Here is a 14108-nt window from a genome sequence, read left to right as displayed (position 1 = left end):
AAAGGCAGCTTGGAGAGCTGGGTGCTGCTTTAAGGGGCTCGCTGAAGTAAGTCAGCCTTGCTCTGGGTTGTCATAGGTCTCACAATACCTGAACAACATATATTACAGGTATTTCCTTTTTTCTTTTTATTTTCCCATTTTTTTCCCTCTGAGTTCACACAGTTTTGATATTCCATGCTTTAGTTTTATTCCTTCTCTTCACATGTGCTCAGATAAAGTATCAGGGGAAGAGTCTTTATCTTTCTTTCATGGTTATTTTTGAGGTTCTTTATATGCGTTTATTTTCTTATTTAAGACTTGACTCCATTCCCCAAGAAGGATAAAATGCTTTCAGGACTCACCTTCCTTGTCTGATGTTATGAGGAATCAATCATTCCATTTGCTTCTCTAATTATCTTTATTGGCTTTTATTTTCCAAGATAAAAAATAAGTATGTTTACAAAAGCTCTTGGCAGTGCTGGAAGATAAAGTAGGGAAAGGGAATGAGCACTGACACAGTTTTCTGGACAGTCATATGTGAAAACATTCATTTATATCAGCCTCCAGGAGAACTTGACTTGGAAGAGTTTTCAGTGTGAGACAAGTATTGGAAAAAAATTTATTGCTTTTTAAAAATGGCACACTGGAAGCTGGGCTTCCTCCAGAAAGGTAGATTTAGCAATTAGCACAGAAATTTGTGGATAGATTGTCTTTGAAACTGCCCAAGCCTTAGGCAAAGTCCAAAATGGCTCTGGCCTGCTCCCACCTTGCAGCTGCTCACAGAAACACCCTTTTCATCAGCACAGAAACGCTGACTTCCCCCTGCTGCTGTGACCTGTTCATTCATGAAGCCACTAGAAGAGGCTTTGCCCTTGCCTTTCCCCACTCATCAAAGGTTCTTTCTTCTCTGCCCTCCTCAAAGCCTAAAACCAGAAAGAAATTATGCATTCTCCCTAATTAATGGGGTGACTTTTACAGAAATAATTTATGTCTCCATGTCCTTCACCACTGTGAGGCTTCTGTGCTCATTAGGATGCTCCTTCCCTGTCTGAAATGTTTGGCTGCTGGTTCCAGTGGTGGCCAGCCCTGTGCTATGGGCTCCCAAGGGTGAGATGCTGAATTTCTAGAATTGATGGACTCTGGGTTTCTGCTGGAGCTCGATTGCACTGCTGGGAGGGAAGGAACAGGGAAGGAAAAATCCCAGCCCTGATGTATGTCCAGGGTTGCCAGCCCCTCAAACACCACCAGCAATGACTGGGGTGCCTCCCAAGTCCCCGTTGATTATTTAAAAGATTGCTTTTGTATAAAAATAGCTTGCAGGATCTGACTCAAGCTGAGAGTTGCTAATAAGATGCCAAATGAGCAATTGTTTAATGGTCTGACACAGTAGAAATTATTGTTGTCCCCACTTCATGCTGTTAGCGCTGATTCATCAAGGTTTGAGGTGGTGGAGCTGCAGGTCCTTTTCAGGTGTGCTCAAAGTTTCTTTTTCTCAGGGGATGAGAGGTGTGTGCCCTGACCTGATACAAAATCTACAGTAAAAACCACAGATTTCCTGTATCAGCCATTAAATGAGCAGTGCTGTTTAAGCAGCAGTTGTGTTCTGAAATGCTCCTTCAAGGACCTGTTGGATCAGTTATGTTAAATTTGCAGAGCAATAGTGTCTGTAATAGACTTGTGCTGGGAGAGTAACTTGCCCTACTTAATGTATTCATAGAAAGCTGCAGCTGTAGGTTTTGCTTTCATACAGGTCAAGCAGGGGGAATCACTGCTGAATCAATGTACCTAACTCCTCCAACGCCCAAATTTACAAAGAATACATTCCTTCTAAAATTTTCTGTCTGCTTTTTTTTTTTGATTCAGTCTCACCAGAGCAAATTCACATAGATGAGCCTCTAAAAAGACTGATTTTCTGCTCCCCTTGACTGCACAAGATATTCAAAAATTAATGAAAAAGTGACACCCGTCTGGCTTCCAGGGCATCACATTTATGACTGCATAAATTCTCCCAGGTCAGCTCGAAACCAGTTCAGGGTTAAAATCTCATCTAGTCACCTAGATTAAAAACTAATTTCTCTAAAGTATATCCTATATTAGAGCCTTTTCATGCAAATAAATAGCCAAGGGCCTCATTCTCTCCTTCTCTATTAGTTGTGCATGTCATGAATTTGAACAGAACATTTTGTCCTGTATCCTAATTACATGCATTATAAAGAAAAATCTATCCCTTGCATACATATTATTAGGAGCAGTGTGGAGGCACCATTCCATCAGGGTGGCCGTCATGGTGGCTCAATCTGATATTGACAGTTTAATCATTTTGTTTCATAGGAGATTAGAAGTCATATGATGGCTGTTCCTCTGTGGAGCAGCCAGCGAAGCCAATTGGAGTCAATCTGTGCCTAAGTGCCTTTTCTGCTCTGAAAACAGACTTGCAGTTTACAAAATATATTAGGTAATTATCAGTGGCTATGGAAGAATGATAAAAAAATACTGGCCTGATGACGGAGTAAATAGGGCTTCTGTTAAAAAAACAAAATAATGCTCATTTTGCTCACAGCTGTGCTGCAGCACATGCACATGAGGACTAACTCAGTTGTTTCCTAATGTATACATGTGCATGATCATTAGCAGCTTCAATTCCTTTCACTTTATCTCACTGGAGAAGCATGAAGCAATTGATACACCAGACAGCCACCTAACACCTATTGCAATTAAAGTTGCCTTTTATCAAAGGAGAGCATCACCTCCTTGGAAAGATGCTGAGAATTTCAATAAACATTGCAAAACGTTAGACCTCTACTCTTGTTTATTTTGCTTTACAACAGCCTGAATTAACTTCCCAAGGCAAGATGTGATTTAGCCTCTGTCTTTCAAGATGCAGCCTGGGAACAAGGAGTGTTAAGCTCTATCCATTTTTGGCTTCTCAGTGTGAGGCACGATACAAAGGGTTTTTAGAGGACTGGATCATGTTCCCTAAAGATCAGTCCCCTCCAAACCATCACATGGGGGACACCACAGATCTCCTGCTGCCTGAAATAATGTTGATTAGAATGAAATCCCAATGGATCCTTCGCCTCCCGAAGGACAGGATCATATTCCTAAGAAGGCAGCATCTGAAATTCAGTGTGGGTCTTGTGTGAATGTAGCTCCAGGGTGAATGTGAGTAACTGTACCTGCACCAGGTGATATGGGAGGGCTGCCAGTCTGTGTGTGAGATATAACCTGACTGTCTATGTAGCTGTTGATTCAATTTATTTCTAGTCTGGGACTGCACAAGAACCTGTTTGTTTTGGTTTTTTTTTTAAATCACTCAGTTTAGTCTATTTCTCTAGTATGTTTCAGACATGATAAATACCCTGCATCTTCCAATGATGACCTTAAAAGTTGAGAAGGATCAATAACTGTCCACCAAGAAATTTGTAACTTGACTCTCTTGAGTGCTTTTCTTTCGATGGAGCATCTTGAAAAGTGTAAACCAGTGTTCAGTAACTGCCTTGTAGCTGTGAGGCTGCTGTATTTGAGGCCACAGATTAAAAAAAAACCCAAACCAATAATTGATAAAATATCTTGTCTCTGGCTGAAATTCCTCTTGGAGTGGACAAAATTGTTTTTATCTTAAATCCCTCTTGGTGCAGTGCCAGGAAGGTACATTTCAGCACAGAAAGGGGAATGAGAGCTGTTAAAGATTTTCACTGTGCAGGTTCATGGGTGTTTTGTTGTGCAGTGTCAGGTATGGATGATCCAGGGAGGCTCCTGTCCCTGTGTGTCAGCTCCTGCTGTCTCTCTGAAGCCATGTTTAGCAAAGCCCTGGCACAAGGGCTCAACGGGAGCTGGGGAGAAGGTTTTATTGCACACAGAATGTCTTCCTGCTGGAAGAAATATTCTGGCTGCAGCTCCCAAGCATTAACCTTTCACTTGGCTAAATCAGCCAGAATTGCCTCTGTGCTGTCAATGTTTGCACATAGGAGCAGTAATTATGAGAGCAGGATCATTCCTACTCTCTAGCAGAGTGCAGTCCTTGAGTAAATGAATTGTGATTGGGAAACAATTGGATGGTGGAGATGTTTCTAAGGAGAGCACCTTATTGACATTATTTTCAAACTAACAGGACACATCCTTGCAGTGCAAATATTGCTTTCTTTTGCAAATATGGAAGAGTTATTACTTACTGCTCTGTGAGAGGACAGACCTGCCACTGAGATAATGGCAACTTAGTGTTTTATTGTGAATCTTTCCACACAGACTTGGTGACGTTTATGATAGCAATTGCATAGACAACCCATTCTTCATTTCCAGTATAACTAAATTACAAGTGACAGCAATATAAAGCATGATATTTAATTGCCTCAATGAGCACTGACTTCCTTGAGCACGGATTATGCACTCCCTGGCTGACACTCTCCAGGGGTGTGTGTCATTCTGAGAGGCTGCGTTTTGGGGTTCCCAGCTTGAGTCACTGGCAAGAGATCCGACCTTCTGGAACTGGCTCTTGTGAAAGAGTCTTTAAAATGAAGTCTTTTGTGGAGGGTTTTGGATGCTGTTCTCTCCCAGTACTCAGTGTGACCTTGGCAGGCACCAGCAGAGGGGAGGAGGCAGTGTCCCTCATCAGGGCTGTGAGAGCTGTTCTCCAGTGCTGCACATCCTTGTGGTGAATCCCAGGGTAGCCTGCAAGTCAGGAATGTGGGGGAAGCAAAACAAGGCAAAACCAGCTTAGAGGAGATGAGAAATTCTCTTGTGGGAGGTTTTCAGGAGCAAATTAGCCAAGTATCTGCCACTGATCCTGTGAGAGGATCAGCGGTTGCCTTCCCAGAGCCATTGATTTGGGCTCTGTGGAAGACCACACTGCTCCTTCAAGGATTCCCTTCTCTGACAGCAATTCCAAGTAGCCAAAAGCATGCACAAGTGCTAAGAAATACATCTGGAAATTTAGAAATACATTTGCCCTTCTTAACCTGGAGGCCTGGGGATGCCTGTGACAATAATAATCTGACATATCTACAATCAGTGCAGCCAACTCTATTTTGCCAATACTTCTGTAAGTCAATAAATAAGACATCTCTTATTCATCCTTATTCATATCTCTTATTCATCCTTATTCACCCTTTAAGTCCTTCTGCACGGAGAAATTCTTAGTATTCGGGAGCCCAAAGCATAATAAAGCCTTCAGCTGTTTTTTTATGAATTGGAAATTACTGGAGCTATAACTTTTAAGAGAGCACTGAAGTTTTAGCTGATGTCCTAAATTATTTAAAATCATATAAAGTGTAGTACCAGTAATTATTTTCAAATTTAAAATGACACTTTTAGAGAATGTGTTGATGATGTCTTATGTTCAGGCTGTGCATGGCATGTGCATAACACTGCAGTTATAAAACTTCTAGTGGCATCATTTAATAAATTCTAGTGTGTGTTTCTCTGATATAACTATGCCTGATATAAATATCTGATGTATTTTTATCTATATCAGATAAAGATACACCTAAATAACTTAATTGGAAAATATTCCTCTGCCAGCTTGTCTACCAAGACCTCATTAAATGTGGATACATGGTGGCCCATTTTGGCATGTGGATATATAAGATGATTTTATTTCAAGAGCACAGAGTTCCATAAATGTCCTCTAAGATTTATCTGCCCTAGAGATTGAGTTAGTTTTTGATTGATTTCTAGAATTCCTGAGTTAAAGATGCTTTAAACTGATAAATCCAGCTTGTACAAACACTTGGGATCCTATTAGACACAGAAGTAAAACACAAATAGTTTTAAACTGACTGATTTGGGTTCATTGTTTACAGATTTCTACGTGGAAGGGATTTGTCCTTCTGTGCTGCATATGTGCTTGTTTCAGAGAGAACAATTTCCTTCTGGCAGAATTGCTATGGTCCTTTTTGTGAAGACCAATCTGAGGACAGGTGAAGTGCCCAGCACACGTTATTGTAGTCACACAGTTCATCACTGCAGTGTGAAAACATTGGGTGGCACTAGGGTTGCACATTTTTTTGTCATGAAAATGGGGCATCAAAAATCTCCTGTGTCTCTGACAATGTTCTGTTCTGACTGATGCTGTGCAGTTTTCTGACTTATTTCACTATTTTGTAATTCGATCCTCTGACTACTGTGTTGTCTTTTTGATTCAAAACAGGAAAGGTTAGAAAGTGGGTGGCAATTGCAAGCAGTCTGTGGGAAGAAAAATGTAGAATTTTTCATCAGTTGGATGTAGATCCACTGATTTTTTGGATTCCTTTGGTTTAGTCAAGGTTGGACATATCTGCTGAGGACATGTTGCTAGAATGCAAACCAAATTCACACCACAGAGATTAGTATCCAGAGATGTGTAGGCTGAGTGTGTCTGTGACAAATGTTGTCATGAGGAGGAGAAACAGAAGGAATTCACTGTGTCTGAATTCCATGAGTCTTCAAAGAATGTTTTGACCCTAATGCTGTTTTCTTCTTTTTTGATGCTTAGGACAGCTTCATCTTTCTGCAAGAAATAATCTTCGAGAGATGAATGGATTCGACCTTCTACTGAGTTCTTCATCCCCAGGTTCTACAGAGCAAAGAGATCATCCAGCTGCTACTCAGAAAAGTTTATTTGATGTAAAAAACACCTGGCTAAACCTCTAAACCTGTGTCTGGAATGCTGTTGCAGGATTTAATCCTCAGCATTTCCCCCACTCTTAAAGTGGGGCTGCCTTAGTTGGTTTGTGGAATTAATTAAAATTAATTTTTTTGGCAGCTGTGGTGCTTCATGCCTCACTTGGCTCAGCTGCAATGTGCATGGCAGAGGCATGGTGAGGGGGAAAGCCTGGCAGAGAGAGATTGGAGGATTAATTCTTCCTTCAAATCCATCAGGTGATAAAAAGACCCACCTTTTTTTGTGACTATCATTGGTGTGAATCTTCACATCAATAACACATTGATATAGGATATAAGCCATGCACTGTAGGCCAGAGGTGCAGGCAGGTTGTTTTTCACAGCAAAGTAATCTTGGCTCTGGTTATGTGACTGCCTGGGCTGGGTTTGAGCATCCCTGGGGCAGCACAGAGAAGCAGTTTGCTGGCAGAATCTGATTCTGTGCATTCAGAGCCTTGGTTTCACAGTCTCAATCCTAGCAGCTCCTAGTAATTCTGAGTCTGGGAAACCTCTCCCATTTTTCTTCAAGATACCAGTACCTTCAAGCAGAGAAATCCACTCAGGTTGAAAAATGCTACTCATGGAAGGAACCTGCACTATACATTATCTTATTGAGGAGAAAGGCCTTTATTTGGTGCTGGCTAAAGCTTCTTTAAATGGACGGCAAAGGTTTCTCTTGTCATGGAGGGACATTTAGTTGGTGCAGGAACACATTTCCAGGCTTGCTGTGAGCTGAAAGGGACATTTTGGGGTAATTCTGGGAGAGAGAGGCTTATGGCATCTTCACCTCCCCTGACCAGCAATAGATCTCAGCGTAATAAAAGTTCCCACAGAGGTGGCTCCCACCACTGATCTTGGTGGTTCTTGTCCAGTGGCTGAGTGACAAACTTGCAATGAAGAATTTTATAGTCATTGTCTTGGTTCTGCTTGCCATGGCTCATTTCCTTCAAGTTTTATAAAACCTTACCTCTAGACAGACACTCAGCCCTGGCTGTAGCTACCATGGCTGATGTGTTTGGCATTTATTTATCTTCATCTGCTTGAGGACTTAAAACACTAAAATGCTCTTGGAAGCACTGACAGACTTGGTCATGAAATCATGGCTCATGCCATAAATCCCCTGTGCATGCCATTGTCAGAGCAGCTCTGAAGGTTCTGTTTTCCAAAGGTCCACCTTGGGAATGTGTTCATGGCATCACCACAACTCATTCATAATTGGGTGGGGGTTTTGGTGGGGGGGTTGGTAGTTTTTAGGACCTTCTGCCAGGGCCAGTGACCCGGGGAAAGGCTCAGAGCCTGCAGGCTCCTGTCCCAAAGGCTGAGCAAACAGGAGAGCAGAGCACGGGCCACAAGGAGCCCTGGGGGTCTTAATCCAATGCAAGCAGCTGGGCAAGAGCTGCAATAAATCCCTTTTCTGTCCACTGTCCTGCCAAACCCAGCCTTTATTTTCCTGTCCCTGCACCCAAGCTCTTTTGATAGATAATCAGAAAAAGCTGCTTCTTTATCACCCCACTTTTCTGCTAGCCTTAGTGAAAAATCACATCACACAGTTAGTCCTTTTGTTCATCCCCACTTTCATTTGCAGAAGAGGAGCTCTTCCATCCTTCATGGAATTAATATTTTTGCTGATGTGTTTTGTAGCAAGAGCCCTGACAAAACTCATTTCTTCATGTAGACCATGAGTATAAGCTTGATTTCCATGCATTGCAGGATGTGGCAATAGGTTTGATTAGCCATGACCACTTCTCTGGGGAGCCTGTTCAGTGCTCCACCACCCTCTGGGTGAAAAACCTTTTCCTAATGTCCAGCCTAAACCTGCCCTGACACAGCCTCATGCCATTCCCTTGGATCCTGTCACCAGATCAGTCCCTGACCCTCCACTTCCCCTTCTGAGGAAGCTGTAGACTGATCAGGTCCCCAGGTTTGGATTCTGTGAAGCTTTAGGTGTGGGTATGGAAGCTGGAGGTGTGGAAGGTCCGGTGCAAAGGCTGGAAACAGAAGGGTAAGAGTAAGAGAAGTGGTATGACCTGAAATCCTCGTGAGTAAGACCAGTGGTAGCACACTTGCTTCATTAGACAGAATGCTAGAAATGAAAAGACTAAAAATTCTTACTTCTTTTTTATTCTGCTTGTTGCTTTTAGTTAAGGGAATTGTTCTAAGTAACAGTGAGCAGCCCCAGTCCTACTGCTGTCTCCTTGGCAGTGCATCATTGTCTCTGCTCTGGGGGCTCCCAGAGGATGCAGGTTTTGCTGCCCACTCAGTCATTTTGATTGTTACTCCTCAGCTGGGGTCTCAGTTTCAGCTCACAGAACTGAGAAAGAATTTTTAAAGGTGGTATGTGAGGAAATTTTGTTGGCATTTAAATATGCATGTAATTTCTACAGGGCTTTGGAAAATTTTGCTGTAGCTTACAAATGTTATAACTTTAAAATGCCAACCTGATTGTAATTATAATGCCCCTTTCTCATGTAAGCTGCAGAGGAAAATAATTCAATTTAACAAAATCACTCACTGTTTAAACAAATGGAGGAGTAATTAAATGTAATGGATACTGTGGTTTCTGCACCAGTCTATGAAGTCTCTAACAAAATCTGCAACTCCATCGTGAAGCAGTGACAGATTAAAAATGAAAAAGAAAAGAACAGTAGTCATTACTTTTGTGATCTTCAACAAAAATGTGCTCTGCTCCATCTGCTAGTTCTGCAGCTGTGGTTAGCTAATAAACTGTATTCCCAGCCCTGCACTAACTGCATTTGATGTGGCTGGTGCACAAACAAAGATGTCTTGGCAGAATAAGGTGCTTTGTGATTTGTTAAAGAAGAGCAGCCTTGTCAGTGTTAGATTCAATGGAAGCAAAGGGGGAAGCTTTGCCTTTGATATATGGAAAAACAAACAAGCCAAAAAACATTTTATTCACAATTTTCTGAAACTGTGAAACATAATATAGAGTAATATTAAGAACGTGCTCGAGGCTATGGAGGGCTAACAACAGCTTTAAGAGCACCCACAAGCTGTGGATTTCATTTTCCTTTCCTTTTCCAGTGTCTCTGTTGGGTAAAACCAAAGACAGCCCTGAAATGCTTCAGAAAATTTCTGAACTTACACCAAAACTTTTGTCTTGGGCCTCTCATTGCCCTGGGTGGAAGGCAGCTGGCACAGAGAATCCTGTGATCTGAAGGAAACAGAGCTGCCTTTGGCCTCTTTCCCTCCTGCTCCATGCTCCCAGCCTCAGTGGAGATCCCAAAATTGTGAAGCCTGTGTCCAGGAGCCTTGCTGTACTGTAGCCTAGACACATGGGGAGCTCACTGAGAGCAAAACTTCAAATGGTAGGTTCTCTGCTACAGTGCTTCTCACAATGTCAAAATTTCTAAGGAAGAGATGATTTTTCAGAGATTTTACCTCCCACAGCCTTGACAGGAATCACAAGTAACATATTAGTGTGAAGCAGAATCTCTTTTCCATTGGATCAGCTGTGTCTTCTGTAGTTTAATCTTAATTCACAAAGTTTAAAACACTTGCATGTCTTGGTTCAGGGACACAGCAGATAATGCAGGTGCAAGGTTTCTCCTGCTCTAGTTATGCATGGATTGAAATGGTTGGTTTCAAAAGTTAATTACTCTGTTGTTGTCACAGAGTTGTGCCTGAGGCATCGGTGAGATTTTCTCCTCACTGGCAGATATTGTTTGGCCAAAGTGGCTGTGAGATGTGCTGGCAGCCCCAGTGTTGGTTCAAGCCTGGCACCAGGCTTTGAAATGCTGCTCTTCGAAATGAAAGGGAAAATGCTTCTCACAGAAAACTGCTCTGTCTGAAATACTGCAGTGTTGGCAACAGGAAAACAAGGAGGTGTAATTCTGCTGTCCCTTGCATTCATCCTTCAACCATATAAACCCAGAGAGAGAGAGAGGATTTATGTAAGACCCAGCCTAAATGGAGATTTTGGTATTTCTTCTGAGAAAGAATGATTGTTGCCATCCTTAGAAACCAAAGTATTTACACTGACCTAGCTACATAATGAGGCGTGAATAAATATTTGTTAGTACCTGACAGAAATGAACAAGGGGCCTTTCCTACTTTTGTAGAAGGGGTGTCACTGAAACAGGGGACAGTGAGTGACCAGGGTAGAGGGCAAGGTTCTGGTCCTTGCTGTTATTGCTGCCAGAGCCAGCAGCAACCTGAGGGCATTTGTGCCCTTCCCCAGCTGTCCAGGGCAGGACTGCCTTGAGAAAACTGCTGCTTTCCCTCCCAAATGCTTCATTAATCCCCAAGCCTTCAGCTGCTTGCACCTGATTTTTTTTGCCTTCATGAATAGCTTTATTCAGCTCAGTGAGCCAAGACAAGCTTAGGACCCAGCCTGCAGCTCCTGGGCTCTCTCTGGGTGCACAGAGCACGGAGATCCCCACGAGCAGACCCTGCCTGAGGTGACAGGGCCTTACCAAATACAGATGACACTGAAATTCTGAAATCAGGAGGCAGATGGGGAGAAATGTGTCTATAGGAAAAAAAAAAAAAAAAAAAAAAAAAGGCAACTGAGACATGCTTATATTTATCAATATATTAATACCAAGATGTAAATGTAGATAGATACATGCAGCCCAAGCCCACACAGTCACGTCAGGCCTTGGTTAGTTTGTAAATTGTAAGTGAACCTCAGAGGGCCCAGCTCCTTGGTGTTGTACATCCAGCAAATTTACATCAGGTGAGCACACAGCCCAGAGCCTTTCTTGGGACACAACATGGAAAAGCAGAGAAAAAGAGACTGGTCTTTCTTCTCGTATGAGGTTCTCTCTTGATCTCTCAAATGTAAAATTAAAGCTCCTCCAGTACACTAAAAGCTACCCCACAGATGAGGCCACATTTTTGGTCCATGTGGCTCCTCTGCAGCTGTCATCTGTGCCTCCCCAAAACACATCTCAGAGGATCCAGTGTTTGTAAACAACACAACGATAAAGCTAATCTGGAGGAATGCACAAATGAACTGTGTTCTGTTCAGCCAGGAGCTTGCTAATAACTTTCTAAAATTGTGCTCCAGCATTAATTGAAATCATAAATCCCAATCACATTCAAAGCATAACTACTGTATGCCAGAGGCTCACTTCAGTTCTTAATCACACTCTTCTGGGGAATTTTCTTGCTGCTTCCTCCTTCCCTCAGGAGTGGCCATATTTATTATTGCAGTTCAAATACCTGGAGATATTTCAGTTGAAAAGCCATATAACATCTCTCTAAGCATGTCAATACGTGTTCAGCTTAATATGAATGTCTGTGCCATTCCCACTGGAGAACAGTAAAAAAAAAGTCAGGGAAATATATTTAACTTGATTCTGCACAGAAGCCTGCAGATATCTTGTATCTAAAGAATATTTAAATTCTGTTTTGTTAAGACGGGATACCTACGTTATGCAGTGGAGCAGCCAGGAGGTTATAGTCTCCACTAGACAATTTGCCAGACAAGAAAGATGGCTTAGCAGCAATGTTGACAGCTTTATTCTTGTGGCTTTGGCAGAAAAATAGGCAAAAAGATTGCAGAGGCGGCAGGATAGAATACAACGTGTAAGTTCGGAAAAATATTAACTGGTTGTAAAATGAGTGGGTGGATGCACTAAAGGTGGTGGCATTTCAGTTATATAACAACTTATTGCAACATTTTTATGGCCAAATTATGCTCTTTTTCTGTGCTGTAATTTTGCATCTGCTGCCCAGCTTCAGTGGAGAGGGACAAAAATGTTTATTTGGAAGAAGAAAAGGGCAGTAGCTATTCATCATATTGCCCTGAATCATCCCACTGGTCTCAGGGAAGATCCCCCTGAGAATTGTATTCCTTTTCTAATACATTATACACTGTGATTTTGCAGATCTGCTTTTATTTCCTAGAGCAGCCACTTGAATAAAGCCCCTGCAAACCCCCCTGAGCTGAATGTGTGTTTGGGAGCTATAATGTGATGCTGAATGTTGGGCACAGCAGGGGAGTGGACATGCCAACGTGGTCTCCACAGGGGTTAATATCATCATCTTTCTGGCTGATGAAGGCCAGGCAGCCTGATGCAGCTCCACGGCCACGTTCTTGGGCCATCCCATTCTCCTGAGCATGGCAGAGCCAACTCCTCCACAGCCAGAGCAAATTCAGAGGTGTGCATAGTGGTGGCCAGTGGAACAACTGGGGGGGTTGTTCTCTCATCCTGCATATGGCTCTAAATCAAATTTTCTCAGCCATCCCTTGTGCATGTCACGAGGGACCTCCCTGGCACCACGGTCTCTATTCTAAAGAGCATTGGTCTTGAATAAAAGGAAAGAAAATAAATGTGATTACTCCCACGTCAGAACTGGGAACGGATAAGCATTTTCCTTTTCTTCTCCTTTTCACAAGTGTGGAGGTTTTGAGTGGAGGGCCCTTGGAGCAGCTGTAAAACTTTATGGGGAAAATTGTTTTGTCTTTTCTTCAGCTGGGGCCCCCAGAGGTAAATTTTATACACTGAATAAACAGGATTTTGGAGCACTCCATAGCCCAGTCTGCTGCATTGTGCAATATCCAGAGGAATAAACTCTACAGCCTTGGAATGAGTCTAAGTTGTTGCTCCAAGTCCAGGATTTCAAGAGCCACCAGTACCAGTTCAGTCCCCTGCACCTCTCTTGGAACCCTGGAACTTAATCTTTAGCTTCTCAGTGCTACTCAGTGCATCCAGTCTGATTATCCCAAGAACTGCCCCGTTTTCCTGGGATAAATTGAAAAGGAAAGGTTTTCCAAACAAGAAAAAATATATACATGGTTTGGAGTGAGATAATGAAAACCCCTAGGTGGTGAGATAATTCAGAGTTTTGCAACTTAATGTTAAGAATTCCCTTAAAATTGGGTCACAGAGGTAAGTGTGGCAAAGCTGAAGACAAGAGCAGGGATTTATTCACCAGGCTGCACACATTCCTAAATCCAAAAGGTGACAATCTCCTCAAAGACTCTGTGTTTTTCTGTCTTAAGGATTCAAAGGTTGTGTGGGAATTTACTACAGCTGGCATAGGTAAGAAATAATGCAAGAGCCAAGGTTCAGTGACCAACACAGGAGAAAACAATATCAGCACCACCACCACAGGAAAAAGTGAATGAAATATAAACTAGGAGACCAGGGACAATTTATACTAAAAACTGAAGAAGAAGAAACTAAAATAGAAGCTTGAAAATTGTCAACAGAGTAAGAGAAAATACCAAAACCAATTCCTACAACTAGAGAGAAGAGTCTGTCTGCTTTGATGTGTTCCCTATAGCTCAGTTCCCAGGAGGGTGAGGAGACAGCTGATGGGGGATAGCTGCCTAGAAAATAGGTTTGTTTTCCCCTGTGGAAAACATGGAGCTTTTTCTCCAAAACCAAACCATTTTTGCAATTAAAAGAGACAAAATATTTCCAGTGTACGTTCAGTGGAAGAAATCTGGTGGGTTTGAGATAAATTTTGTTAAGAAAAGTCATACAAAAAATATCAACACAGATCCTCTGGGAGCTGAGCTA

The 14108-nt window shown here is 42.3% G+C and overlaps 1 long non-coding RNA gene across 1 annotated transcript; it reads left to right on the top strand.

The window, feature by feature from the left end:
- Nucleotides 1–34: 34 nt before the first annotated feature.
- LOC137480396 (uncharacterized) lies at nt 35–8602 on the top strand. The gene is made up of 3 exons (XR_011002877.1): nt 35–108; nt 958–1086; nt 8554–8602. It is a non-coding gene; the product is annotated as an uncharacterized lncRNA (long non-coding RNA).
- Nucleotides 8603–14108: the final 5506 nt, after the last annotated feature.

The sequence above is a fragment of the Anomalospiza imberbis genome, chromosome 11, assembly GCF_031753505.1.
Source record: "Anomalospiza imberbis isolate Cuckoo-Finch-1a 21T00152 chromosome 11, ASM3175350v1, whole genome shotgun sequence".
Lineage (NCBI taxonomy): Eukaryota > Metazoa > Chordata > Aves > Passeriformes > Viduidae > Anomalospiza > Anomalospiza imberbis.
The sequence above is the reverse complement of the archived record's forward strand: the minus strand, read 5'-3'. Positions and strand labels throughout refer to the sequence as shown.